The sequence below is a fragment of the Pieris rapae genome, chromosome W (assembly GCF_905147795.1).
Source record: "Pieris rapae chromosome W, ilPieRapa1.1, whole genome shotgun sequence".
Taxonomy (NCBI): domain Eukaryota; kingdom Metazoa; phylum Arthropoda; class Insecta; order Lepidoptera; family Pieridae; genus Pieris; species Pieris rapae.
In genome coordinates this window covers 2,556,931-2,570,484 of record NC_059533.1, presented here as the reverse complement: position 1 = coordinate 2,570,484, position 13,554 = coordinate 2,556,931, and the positions used below count along the sequence as shown (strand labels likewise).

At 35.6% G+C, this 13,554-nt stretch overlaps 1 long non-coding RNA gene across 1 annotated transcript; it reads right to left on the bottom strand.

The window, feature by feature from the left end:
- Positions 1-10,734: 10,734 nt before the first annotated feature.
- Positions 10,735-12,802, bottom strand: LOC123690533. The gene is made up of 2 exons (XR_006751158.1): positions 12,611-12,802; positions 10,735-11,447 (listed from the first exon to the last, which is right to left on the bottom strand). It is a non-coding gene; the product is annotated as an uncharacterized LOC123690533 (long non-coding RNA).
- Between the last annotated feature and the right edge of the window lie 752 nt (positions 12,803-13,554).

Here is a 13,554-nt window from a genome sequence, read left to right as displayed (position 1 = left end):
CCGCGCGAGCTAGTGCGCGCGGAGGTCTCCGATGACTGAAAAAGTCCATACGCATTCTCCACCCCGCTGACACACAACAATAAGTGCCGCCTAGATTCTACATAGCACCTAAAAGACCCAGGGCCGCCCCAGGCCCGCCACAACGACCGCCCCGCCCTTGAGCGGGGTGCGAAACTGATACCCCCCGCAAGCCCACGGGCGTAACGGGGCTCCCGGCGCCACCCACGGGTGCAGCGCGGAAGACAGCAGAGATGAGATGTGAATGCGAAACCAATTATTAGCTAAATATAAAAATTTATAAATAAATATTGGGCTAGAAAAAATGGTTGCTGCCAATTATTTAACTAGTACATACATGATTTTTTTTGTTTAATTCGTTCTGAGGTTAAAACTTTTTAATGTCAGTATTGCTAAAATACCGAAACCGAGTCATCATCATCAGCTGACGATGGACTCTGAAGGTTGGTACTGGATCTCGAGGATGGTAAGCAGTAGACATACCGTCATTGAGCTTGTTGTAATCAGCTCAGCGAGACGATACTAGAAATGTGACTATATGAAGCTGATGATGGTCTCCGAAGGTGAGTACTGGATTTCGAGGATGGTAAGCAGTAGACATACCGTCATTGAGCTCGTTGTAATCAGCTCAGCGAGACGATACAAGAAATGTGACTATATGAACCTGATGATGGACTCCGAAGGTGGGTACTGGGTCTCGAGGATGGTAAGCAGTAGACATACCGTCATTGAGCTCGTTGTAATCAGCTCAGCGAGACGATACTAGAAATGTGACTATATGAACCTGATAATGGACTCCGAAGGTGGGTACTGGATCTCGAGGATGGTAAGCAGTAGACATACCGTCATTGAGCTCGTTGTAATCAGCTCAGCGAAGCGATACTAGAAATGTGACTATATGAACCTGATGATGGACTCCGAAGGTGAGTACTGGATTTCGAGGATGGTAAGCAGTAGACATACCGTCATTGAGCTCGTTGTAATCAGCTCAGCGAGACGATACAAGAAATGTGACTATATGAACCTGATGACGGACTCCGAAGGTGGGTACTGGGTCTCGAGGATGGTAAGCAGTAGACATACCGTCATTGAGCTCGTTGTAATCAGCTCAGCGAGACGATACAAGAAATGTGACTATATGAACCTGATAATGGACTCCGAAGGTGGGTACTGGATCTCGAGGATGGTAAGCAGTAGACATACCGTCATTGAGCTCGTTGTAATCAGCTCAGCGAAGCGATACTAGAAATGTGACTATATGAACCTGATGATGGACTCCGAAGGTGGGTACTGGATCTCGAGGATAGTAAGCAGTAGACATACCATCATTCAGCTCGTTTTAATCATCTCAGCGAGACGATACTAGAAATGTCACTATATGAACTTATTAATATTTAATATTAAATAAATATTAGGTAATATTTACTATAATTTATTTAATAATAAGTAATCAACAGCTACTTAACACATATTATTATACAAAACACAAATACAATACACGAAGCCAAAACAAATTACACAGATTAAATAAAAAACAGAAAACAAGCATTAAAAGACAAAGTGTCATTTAAAAGAAAAACAAAAGAATAAAATTAAAAACTGCAAAATTAAATTAAAAAAAAGCAACAAATTATACTAAGAATTTATTAATATCTACTACTTAAAAAAACTGCTACTTAAAAAAATCGGAGTCTTCCCGCTTCTCCAGGTACTTCTTCACATCTCTCTTCTTGGGGTAGAAAATATCAATGTCTTGAAAATGGTTGTCATAGTTCGACAAAACCCTAAACATTGGAGAATTACGCAGGTAATTCGACTCCGTACGAGGCACACTGAACAATTTTGAGTATCTTGTCGCATACACAGGAGGAATTTTAAATGTCATTAATGATAGCAAAATATTTACTAATATATATAATAATACCACTATATTTCTTTGAGTTTATTGAAAAAATAATCAATTTCAACGATTCGTCTTCCAGTTGAAATTTTAAATATTTTTCTTGGTTCTGAAACCTACGTGTGCAGCATGTTATATCTAAGCCCGAAAATAAAATCAGAGTCAATCAGACCCAGTACCCACCTTCGGAGTCCATCATCAGGGTCATATAACACATTTCTAGTATCGTCTCGCTGAGCTGATTACAACGAGCTCAATGACGGTATGTCTACTGCTTACCATCCTCGAGACTCAGTATCCACCTTCGGAGTCCATCATCAGCTTCATATAGTCACATTTCTAGTATCGTCTCGCTGATCTGATTACAACGAGCTAAATGACGGTATGTCTACTGCTTACCATCCTCGAGACCCAGTACCCACCTTCGGAGTCCATCATCAGGTTCATATAACACATTTCTAGTATCGTCTCGCTGAGCTAATTACAACGAGCTCAATGACAGTATGTCTACTGCTCACCATCCTCGAGATCCAGTACCCACCTTCGGAGTTCATCATCAGGTTCATATAGTCACATTTCTAGTATCGTCTTGCTGAGCTGATTACAACGAGCTCAATGACGGTATGTCTACTGCTTACCATCCTCGAGATCCAGTAACGACCTTCGGAGTCCATCATCAGGTTCATATAGTCACATTTCTAGTATCGTCTTGCTGAGCTGATTACAACGAGCTCAATGACGGCATGTCTACTGCTTACCATCCTCCGAGATCCGGTCCCCACCTTCTGGTTATACTTTGTACTATTGATAATAATCAATTGTATCTTAGTCATTATCGACATTGCTTACAAATTGGCACAGCACTATCGATATGTCTAGATTTCGTGGAAATTAACCTTTGGTTTGGTACTCGGGACTCTCGCAGTGAACGTGATACATTGCGCGATCGCTCACGTAGTTCAAAATGGTACCCATATATTGCAAGCAATGTATTACTATCCGTCTGCTTGCGATTATATCGTTTTTGTCTACAAACTTCATAATGCTAATGTTATAATTACGAATATCACAAGTATTTTAATGTTTTTGGACTTATCGGTGGAAAGAAATCCGTTCTCGTACTACACTACACACCTGGCTTCTTTTCCGACACGATATAATAGCACAAGATGGCATAATTTGATTTTTTGCGGAGCTTTCGTACGCTGTCAAAACAAGAGCGCGATTGATGGCCGGTAAAGAAAATTTCGGTTGAAGTTGAGCATTTGCTCATAACCGCGGCGCGCGTGCCCCGCCCACAAGGCCCTTCTAACCTCCTTTATATGTTCTGTGGTTCGATGGTCAATTTTTTTTTGGGAAATTGGTATAGCTTTTATCTTTTTTGGTTTTATCAATCGATACAGTAGGCTTCAACCCACAATATATATTTTTTTCAAATGCATATGAGCGGCAGTTCTTCCAACAATTTAATTTAAACTAGCCCTAGTTGACCGATTTGAACACTGTTCAAGCCTTAAGAAAACATTTACTTCGGTATTTTCTGGAACATAAATATTGTAGATCTTTTTGGGAAATGTTTAAATGATTGTCTTGAAATAGTTATCCTTTGTTTATACGATAGTAGTTACACGAAAGCAAAAAATATTTGATTCAAAAATGAGAATTGTATCTATCTGGCCAATATTAAAAAAAAAAGAAAGTTAATTTCTTACAAAATTTTCAGTATCTATTAGTGCTACGTTTTTATATAAAATGAACTAAAGGAAGTTCCTATGAAAGCGAGCGGTATGTAAACATATCCCTTTCACTGATGCTCATCTAGATAAGTAGGTGAGGCTTTCATACTGGAGTGAAAAAGTGTGGCTAGACTAGAAAAAACTGGCCAATTGCCGAATAAAATAAACAATAATTGTTACGGGCAGTGCTGTATCCAGGATCGTTAGAACAAACGTCATAAATAAGGGTTTGTACAAACGAAAAAATATGTTTGCAATTTTTTGTTAAGCATTGTGTAATGTATTTTATGTAATTTATTATGATTATGATATTGGAAAGTAATGTCACTGGAGAGTTGCAGTCGTGGAGACCGCATATTATCGCATCGCATATATATCGCATCATAGCATAAAAGCTAGGCCGGCCGCATGGAAAATAATTACCTTTGGAGTAACCGTGTGGTTCCAAGGGCGCTAATTAAAGAATTGAATTAGTTAGTAGATAGTACGGGTGACCCCAGTAAACCAGTATTAATATACACCGACCAAATTTTTAAAATTAATATAGTGGTCTATTTATCCAATCATTATTATTATTATTCAGATTAAAGATATTGTAAATGCTGTATTGTGTTTTGTAGTTATTTATTATTATAAAATTATAATAAAAATTGTAATCCCTAAGTGCACAGGCGAGTTTCACAAGTATAATCCTCAAAATGGTTGTAGTAAAAGTATTGTAATATTTGCTTTGATAACTATATAGGTATATATATATACGCCCATTTGGCCCGGTGTGCGTAAAGTTCTGGTTAATTAAACCAGCCTCTTCCAGAAGCAAAGCAGCAGCACGCTTCACAGCGACCTCAAAGCTCCGAGGATTTCTGCACGTTGGGAAGCGATATTCCAGGACTAAATGACTAAAACTTAACCTATATTCTAGTATTACTAAATCTAGAACACTTACAGTGATTGTGACAGATATTTGGAAAGTCCCAGTTTGGTGATTTTGCTCCCCTTGATGCCTTCATTGACAATATTCGTGACGGTCAAAAAATTCTTCGTCAAACAATTATAGACACGGTCAAACGAAAAAATTGAACCAAAAACTCGAAACTTACGTTTTCCAACAACACATTAATTATATTTCAACAATAACAAAATAATCAAAAATTTCACTTAACCGATGCTTTTCATTTTAATCTATTAATCAACATAAAACATTCCTTAAGGTTTCTTTTGCCTATGAGTGTTTTTGTTAAACGCTTATATAATCAGACACGTTTTATTAGTTGTTCTATAAATAATGTAGTTGTCAAAATAGTTAGTCTTTAGCATTATTAGTATCGTTGTGATTTGAAAGTCGATATAACGAAAAAGAGACGATAAAAGAGACACAATATGACGTGTGTGTTGGAAATGACACAATGAAATATCGTTAATCAACAATTGTTGACAAATTTAAACCGTAAGTAAGGACATCAATAGATATTTAGCCCTGGCAAGGGTCAAATTTTATCCAAATAAACTTAACATTAAAATTTACTAAGCAATCACATTTGGTAAACAAAAGAAAATACTGTAGTGTATCGTAGATACACACTAAAAATATGTACATACTGTATGGTGTAGTATTTTCTATACGATTTTGATGTATGTGGCAATATAAATACAGGACACTTAGAAAAGAAGAAAACAGACGTGACTCAGAACAGACTTTTAAGATGAGTGAGCATGTATTTTTCCTATGAGCCTTTCTATAAGAATATAAATTAATTACCGTTGTTTGTGAAGAAATATATCAATTTAACAAAGATAAAAATGGGTTGTGATTTATAAAAATATAGAACATCCCATAATACTATATACATAGTAATATTGCACCTACAGATATTTAAGAGGATGTCAATCGGAGACTATAGATATAGATACAATACGTTAGTATGTCACTGAACCCCTCTTAAACGTCTTTACCGATTTAAATGTTTTTTTGTATGTATGGATGGATGATTTAGATTCACGAATCTTCTAACTTTGTATAATGTAATAATGGCTTGAAATATCATGTAGGACAACGTCTGTCGGGTCCGCTAGTATAAATATATAATATATCTTTATAAACTTTCTGTTGTACTAGCTGAAATAAAGGCTTTACATTTGAAATTGTATGTCAAACACAACATCATGCTACAACAACAACAAACCAAGTTATTTGAATCATGGACTTTGATTTACTTTCCCACTTAGTTTAGTCTCAGTTATTACGTTATAATAGATTCTCTCCTTATATTGGTGAAAAGTCATAAAAATCTTAAAACATGTATAATATTGTTAATATTAGATTTAAATCTTTTCGTTAAAACATTTAACGAACTCTTTAGTGAAATAGTATTTTTAACAAGTCTCGAATTCTTTTTCCTTAAGTTGTTAATGACTTTTCTTGCTAATCAACCTATTGCGGCATTTGTGAAGTTCGCTTTTTCTACGAACTTTTCGAGGTGTATCCATAACTGACGCCGTGCTTAGAGAAGTGGTAGGAGAGGATTTCACGTAAGACAAGTATTCTCTAAACGACTGAACCACTTTATCCACGGAATATTTTTTTTGTAAAAATGGCAGCTCATTAATGATGAAAAGTCATAGTTGAAATTTTCAGGAACGTCAAACTCGGGTGGAACAGGTTTTAAGCGCATCCAACGAGTCAAATATTAAAAGGTTCAAATCAGCAGCAGCACCTAAAACAAAAATAGTAATTAAATTTCTGTCAGGGGCACTAAGGGTTTTCTAAGTTTTCTGTAATAGTTATATAGGTACCTATCAGACACGTCCACGCTTTAGTAGTGCGCACAAAAAAAAAAATGATGGCCTTCAGCATGAAAATTTACAAAAAATTAAATTATTTTACATAAAGTGATTTATTAATCGAATATATAAACAAACTAAACTGTATATTTTTTATAGTCAATGTCATCCACTTGCACCCCTTCAGCCGTTCTGGGCCCCCCGTCACATTATAAATAAATAACGACGTAATTTCACATAACCAAGTTGCATAATATAAAAAACGTATTAATTATTAAAAAATACCGCAAAGGAAATGTACTTACTTTACTTCAAAAACCATGATGAAAGACACAGTTCAACGCATCAATATCTAATAAACGTTCATGAAAGTAAAAAAAAAACGTTCATGAGAAACACCATTTCATTCGTGCAAAAATTTATATCATTAGTATAACTTAAAAATCGACAAGAATGAAGTGACACGAGTGAAATTTTGGACGAAAAATCCAAAATTAAGATGGCGTGGAATGTTCTAGACGGTATCGGAATAAAATGAAATATACGCGTAAAATATAGCTGATCATCAACCAATAAAGTAAATTTCCACGAAAAATTCCTGTGAACACGAATGATTACAGTTTTGTCTTTAACGCTGAAATTAAAAGAAATGTTGATATCTGACCAAAATAACGTACGCCCTCGTGCTCTCTCCTTGATCATTTCAGTGCGACTGGAGTCTCCGCTTCATACTAGGATGGAGGAGGAGGTAACACTAAAGGATTTTGTTTTAATGTTATCTACATATTATCTACACTAATGATAGAAAAAAAGTGATCGCCTATTTAATCATTGTGAAATTATATTTCTACATTGTTGTAATTAAAATTGTATGTCCTGTGCGATGATACGCGTATTAAAGTATATAGCTGAAAAACAAAAAAGTACTGTTTTACCCGGTAGTAAATTTTTAAATCCTTGTATTCATAAGAAAACCGGGAAAAAACTCACGACACGAATGAAATAAATAGTCTTTTTCTTGGATTCTCTCGAAATTTAAGTGGGTTTTGTAATTTTTATTTCTGAACCAGTCACAGACACAGGATTAGTGATAAAATGGAATGAATATCTCTTGAATCTTATGACGTCACTTATTTTAGAAGTGATTTGGCAAACACACTTTCTTAATCCCATTTGAAATCGACCCAAAACCATCCATCCATTTTTTTTTCAACTGCCATAATTTATTGATAGTTACAATATTAATAATTATTTTTGATATTTAGATAATAACTAGCAAGAATTGTAATTTAAAATATATTCTCTACATTAATAAATATTAATTTATGACCCAACAAGCATTCTTTTATTGTTTATAACGCTTTCGATAATAAGTAGATCCCCGAACCCTTATAGATAGATAATTATTTTTATTGACCTAAAAAAATGTTTCCTACAAATAATATACATGGCATAACGATGATAATATACAATCTCTTTAACGGCTCATAAATTAATAAATTTGACGTGTTTGATACATAATTTGGCTGGTTTATTAATTTATTTTGTATAGCAATAATTCCCTGAACAACCATTCATCCATTTTTACGTGTGGATACAACCGTGCGAGCGGTTAAATCGAAACCGGGCACCGTCTTACTGACTTTGCGGCACGCTAGAGGCCGTAATTTCTCAGAAAAATAAAAAATGAATTTGTAGCTTTAAACACGTTCTAGAAGTTTTGTTTCGGACATTTTTCGATATCTTTGACGAGAAAAAAGGAAATAGAGAAAAACAATTTTTCTCCCCAAACTTGTGGGTCTTTTTATCGATATCTTGATAACGATGATCGATACGTGAAAAATGTAAAGGATCTTAATTGTAGATATCTCAACTTTTATGACAAAACTGAATTTAACCCTTTTTTCAAGATGGCGTAAACTGCACAAGGTTATTTTGGTCGACAATTTGACCTTGGGCTTTTCTAGCCGCCCCCCGCGTAATATGCTTTAATAATCTGGCTTTCTCAGTTCATTTTCTTTTCTAACCCGATTTTTCCGAAGTAATGACTATTATGTCTACTAAACAAGATTATGTAAAAAAAATTTTGAATCGAATAACATTCTATTAATAAAATGATTGATTTAATCTACTATTTATTTAATGACTGCCTAATAGAAACGTAATAACCTTAATGGTCTAATAACCATGGCTAAGCAGAAATTAAAAATATACCTATATGCTGTGTTACTGTATAGGTTATAATAAAAGAACAGCATAATAACCTACACAACTTAATTTAATGTTAATAATCAACTTTTAACACACAACAAAATAACTTTCAGTAATACAAACGCAAACTTAAGTGTAATGAAAACTAATCAAACCCAGCCTCACATAGACCTAATCTATTTCATACTACTTCATTTCGTAGACAAATATATTTATTTATTTTAATATCTCAATCAATCAATCAAATCAAAAAGCATTTATTCATATAGGTAACATAATGTACACTTATGAACGTAAAAAAAAAAGAAAGAAATCTATCTTCTAATCAGTTTAGAAAAAGTAATTGTTATGAACAAAAAAAAAATAGACAGCTTAATAAGTACTTAAATGACTTTATATTTTTCGCGCTCTGCATCAGATTTGGCAGTTCTCATTTTAGCTTTGGCTCTGTTTTTTTTTGTGAATCAAACTTTTTATCTCATCAGAAAGCCAGGGAGCAGGTAAATGTTTAAGTTTAACACGTCTCACTGGGGCGTGCTTATCATAGAGGTATAGAAGAGGAGAACAGCTCAACTTTGTATGTAATTATGTTTTGATCCGAGAAACACATAGATTAAGACGTGGTACAATATTATGAGAGAATAATTTAATGATCTGTGGATGGACAATACAATCTATCCTTCGCTGACAATCACAAACTTTGACAGTGTCACTGAGCTGTAATAACTGAATAACAATAAATAAACAAGACAAGGTAAAGATTGTGAGAAACCAAATAAGTAATTGACAGAAAACTATTTATCACTTTAAACTTATGCCCAGAAACCAAGAAGAAGTTAAAATTAAACGCACACACGAACCATAAGCACACATAATACATATGGAAGTTATTAAACCTTCTTTGAACCCTTCTTGTTACGGGTCTTGTCTCCTCTCAGCCTTGGATCATCGGTGGTGGACGATAAGGGGATGCCGTCTGGGACTGTATCCAGTTCCTTCAGTGAAGAGATGCGTCGAAATTTCCCATCAGCCCCTAACACTTGTACCCGTCCATCCCAAGTTTCAAGCATTTAGTGACACCAAACCGCTTTCTCGCCTCCATAAATAAGGAGTGCCTTGATTTGGTTAAAAACTCAGACAAGGTTATGCCGGTGCCTTTGAGACTAGTTTTGGCAGCCCAGATCCTTAATTTATTGTCGTACTGTCGAAGCTTTATTAAGATTGGCCTAGGCTTCTCTCTGGATCTAATTCCCAATCGATGACACCTGGTAAGGCTCTGCTCCGTTAAGTTGGGACACTTTAGCAGAACGGATATCATCCTTGCTATGGAGCCGGAACTTTCATCCTTTGTTTCGTTAACCCCATGCAGCAACATACACTATCTCCTGCTCATCCTGTACATTAAATGGCATCGCCACTTGAGCCTGGAGATTTTCAAGGCAAAAGAGAAGGGAACTTTTAAATACCTGAAACTCAAGAACAAGAGGAGCTTTGTTCCAGCGGAGGGGACCTACTCTGCGTTGCAATAAGGCGCTGCTGGAACTCCTCCATTTTGGCAGACACCATCTCGGATACATCTTAGAGACTTCTTGAGATCCTCCATAATAAGGTGACAGTGAAATTATATGAAATTAATTGTTCAAAAGAAGGTGGTTGAAAAGTGATTAACAAACTTTAAGTAAATTACAGTTTAATATAGAATATTATTAAAGAAAGATAGCGAATAATGTGTAGTTCATCTCTGGAACCGTAAGTAAAAAAGTTAAAACTGAAATACTATTTTATTCTAGTGAAAATGAAGAGACACACTAATACACGTTTGCACTACCCACTCACTCGTTGGAAATCTCACACAATATTCTGATAATATAGTGAAGTGTTATCAGATACCAAAACGGCAAGGCTGAAAATATGAGATTTTAAAACGAATCAAATAATGTACAATTAACCATTAAATAAAATAACGCCTATAAAAATATTAAATATGTAATTAAAATTCTGAAATAGCGCCATCTTTGATACACATACTCAAACAGTATGCTTATTGGCAAGATGAATAATTATTATTATACTCTAACTTACATGGTGGAAAAAAAGGCGGGAAACGTTGGTCGTGGCGGGAGTTTTGTTTTTTAGTAAAATTTATAAATTTAATTTAATTGATATAAAAGATCAATTTGTATATATTGTATGTAGTAGTTTAACTTAATTGTTTATTTCTTTAATTTGTGTATATATTCTTCAGCATTTGGTAAGTTTTTATACTTTTTCCTCAAGGCCTGGAATCAGGCGAAAAAATGAACGAGCCCCCGGATATCGGGGGCTCGCCCCCTGAGGTTGCGTGTAATATTATAGTAGAAAATAGATTTTCTAAACTGGACGAGTCCAGTGTAGACACAGATGTGGATCAACGGAGTGACCGTAAAAGAATGAGATTAGGTAAAATTTGCAAACATTGTAATAAGAGGAAAAAAAGATTTGACCCGACGCGTCGTAACAAGCAAAAAGAGACTGATTGTTCGTGCCAAATACCGGATATTGAATTTCCCTCATTATGTACTGAGATTAAGAACGCTAACGATATAGATAGTTTTCAGCAAAAAGGTTACCCAGCACATAATACAAGTGTAACTGTTAATACCCAACAACACCCCCCATCAGATAGTTCTCAGTCTCCAAAAAACCCTACAGGCCGATCGTTTTATGAGGCCTATGACATAGGGCCATTTGTAGTTCATGTGCAAAAAGTTTCTTCAGATACTGGCATCGCCTCCTTGCACCCAGTCCAATTTGGGTATTTCCTAAAGAAAAATTCATTTAAAAACATTATTAATGGTAGCATTAAAAGGATAGGCAGAAACCGAATTTCCTTATCATTTTCAGACCACAAATTTGCAAATGAATTTGTTAATAATCCTTGCCTGACAATTAATAATTTTAAAGCTTTTATTCCTTCATTTAATGTGACTCGAATGGGGCTTGTGCGGGGTGTTCCCGCAGAATGGTCTCCTGAAGATATATTAGACAATATCTCTTTACCTGTAGGCAGCGGAGGAATAATAAAAATTAGACGCCTAAATTATAAAGTGCGTAACAGCTCCCCACCTGAGTGGAAGCCATCACAGACTGTTGTTATAACTTTTGATGGCCAAGCTCTACCAAAACATGTGTTTGTATGCTACAATGCCCTACCGGTGGAACTTTATTCATACCCCACTATTCAGTGTTATTCTTGTTGCCGATTTGGTCATACTAAGTCCAATTGTAACTCTCGACCCCGATGTTACAAGTGCGGCCAAGGCCATACTGGGGACACATGCAACATACAAGATGATGCAGCATCTTGCTGTCTGTGTTCAGGTCTACACTTTGCTACAAATAGGAAATGTCCAGAATATGAACGACAGACTAAAATTAAATTATATATGGCTCAGAAATGTGTATCTTACGCAGAAGCAAACAAAGTGTATGATCCTGTCTCAAAATCTTTTGCTGAAATAGTAAAGTTTTCAAACATGCATAATTCTACTAATTCTCCTGTGCCATCTGTATCGCCTTCCTCTTCCTCGATTCCGTCGTATAGTAGATCTTATAAGAAAAACATATTTGTTAAACCAACAACCCCCAAACTAAAACGACTGGGGTATAACAAAACAGAACACTTCAGTTTAATAAAGGACTATGATGCTCCAGCTTCTCCTAACGGGGTCGCTTTAATAAACAGTAACGTCAACAATAATGAAACAATGTTCTCAATCTCTGATGTTATCCAACTTTTGACTGAAATAAAATCCATTTCTAACTCTGACAACAATGTAACCGAACAACGCCGCCCAACACTTGCTTCCTTAACTCAATTAAAATCCACTTATGCGTCTAGAACGCGAACAAATAATCCAGTGGAATTGCAGAAGCGCAATCTGCAATAAAAACGATTTAATCTATTTGCATAATAAATTTGAACCTTTTGTCTCAACTCTGTCGGAAACATGGCTTCGCCCGAAATTGACATTTCGAATTCCAGGTTATGTTATTCTCCGACAGGACAGACCTGACGGCTATGGCGGTGTTGCCATAGTCATTAAAAATAATCTCCCCTATTCCTTATTTCCACTTCCCTCATTCGGTGATGACTTGTCAGTCATTGCTGCTATTGTAAATAAAATTTGTATAGTATCTATTTATTTTTCTCGTCCTAATGTAAATATTTTTTCTCATCTTAATCAACTGTTCTCCATCCTCCCAAGGCCTTTCTTAGTCCTAGGTGATTTTAATTGCCAACATCAATCTTGGGGAAGCACTTCTTCCAACTATTATGGAGATCAATTATTAGATATTATAGATTCTCATGGTATATGTATTTTAAACACTGGGCTGCCAACTCGTGTTACTGGTCCAAGCGAAGGTGCAAGTGCGCCTGATCTATCTTTATGTTCACCTGATTTAGCTTCAACTTTGGACTGGCACCCTCTAGCATCTTCGTATGGTAGTGACCACTTTCCACTTGTAATTACTTTTCCCTCATACAAACCTATCAAAACCAATCGCTCTCCTCGTTTTAAATACAGATTAAACAACGCAGATTGGAAATTATTCAACCAAATAGTAGAGCAGAAAACTAATACTTATTCTCAAGAAGGTAGCCAGATCTCGGCAGAAATTCTTTCTCAGGTTTTGATTGAAGCTGCCGATGAATCTTTTTGCACTAAAACTAAGGTCCGATCGCAAATTCCTTCACCTCCCTGGTGGGATCATGAATGCACAGCTGCAATAAAAGAAAGAAAACAGGCCGAAAAAAAATACTGCGAGGATATGTCAGAAGAAAATTTCGAGTTATATTTAGAATCTGCCCGTAGAACTAAAAAATTGTTTAAGAAAAAGAAATACGATGGTTGGCAATCATTTTGT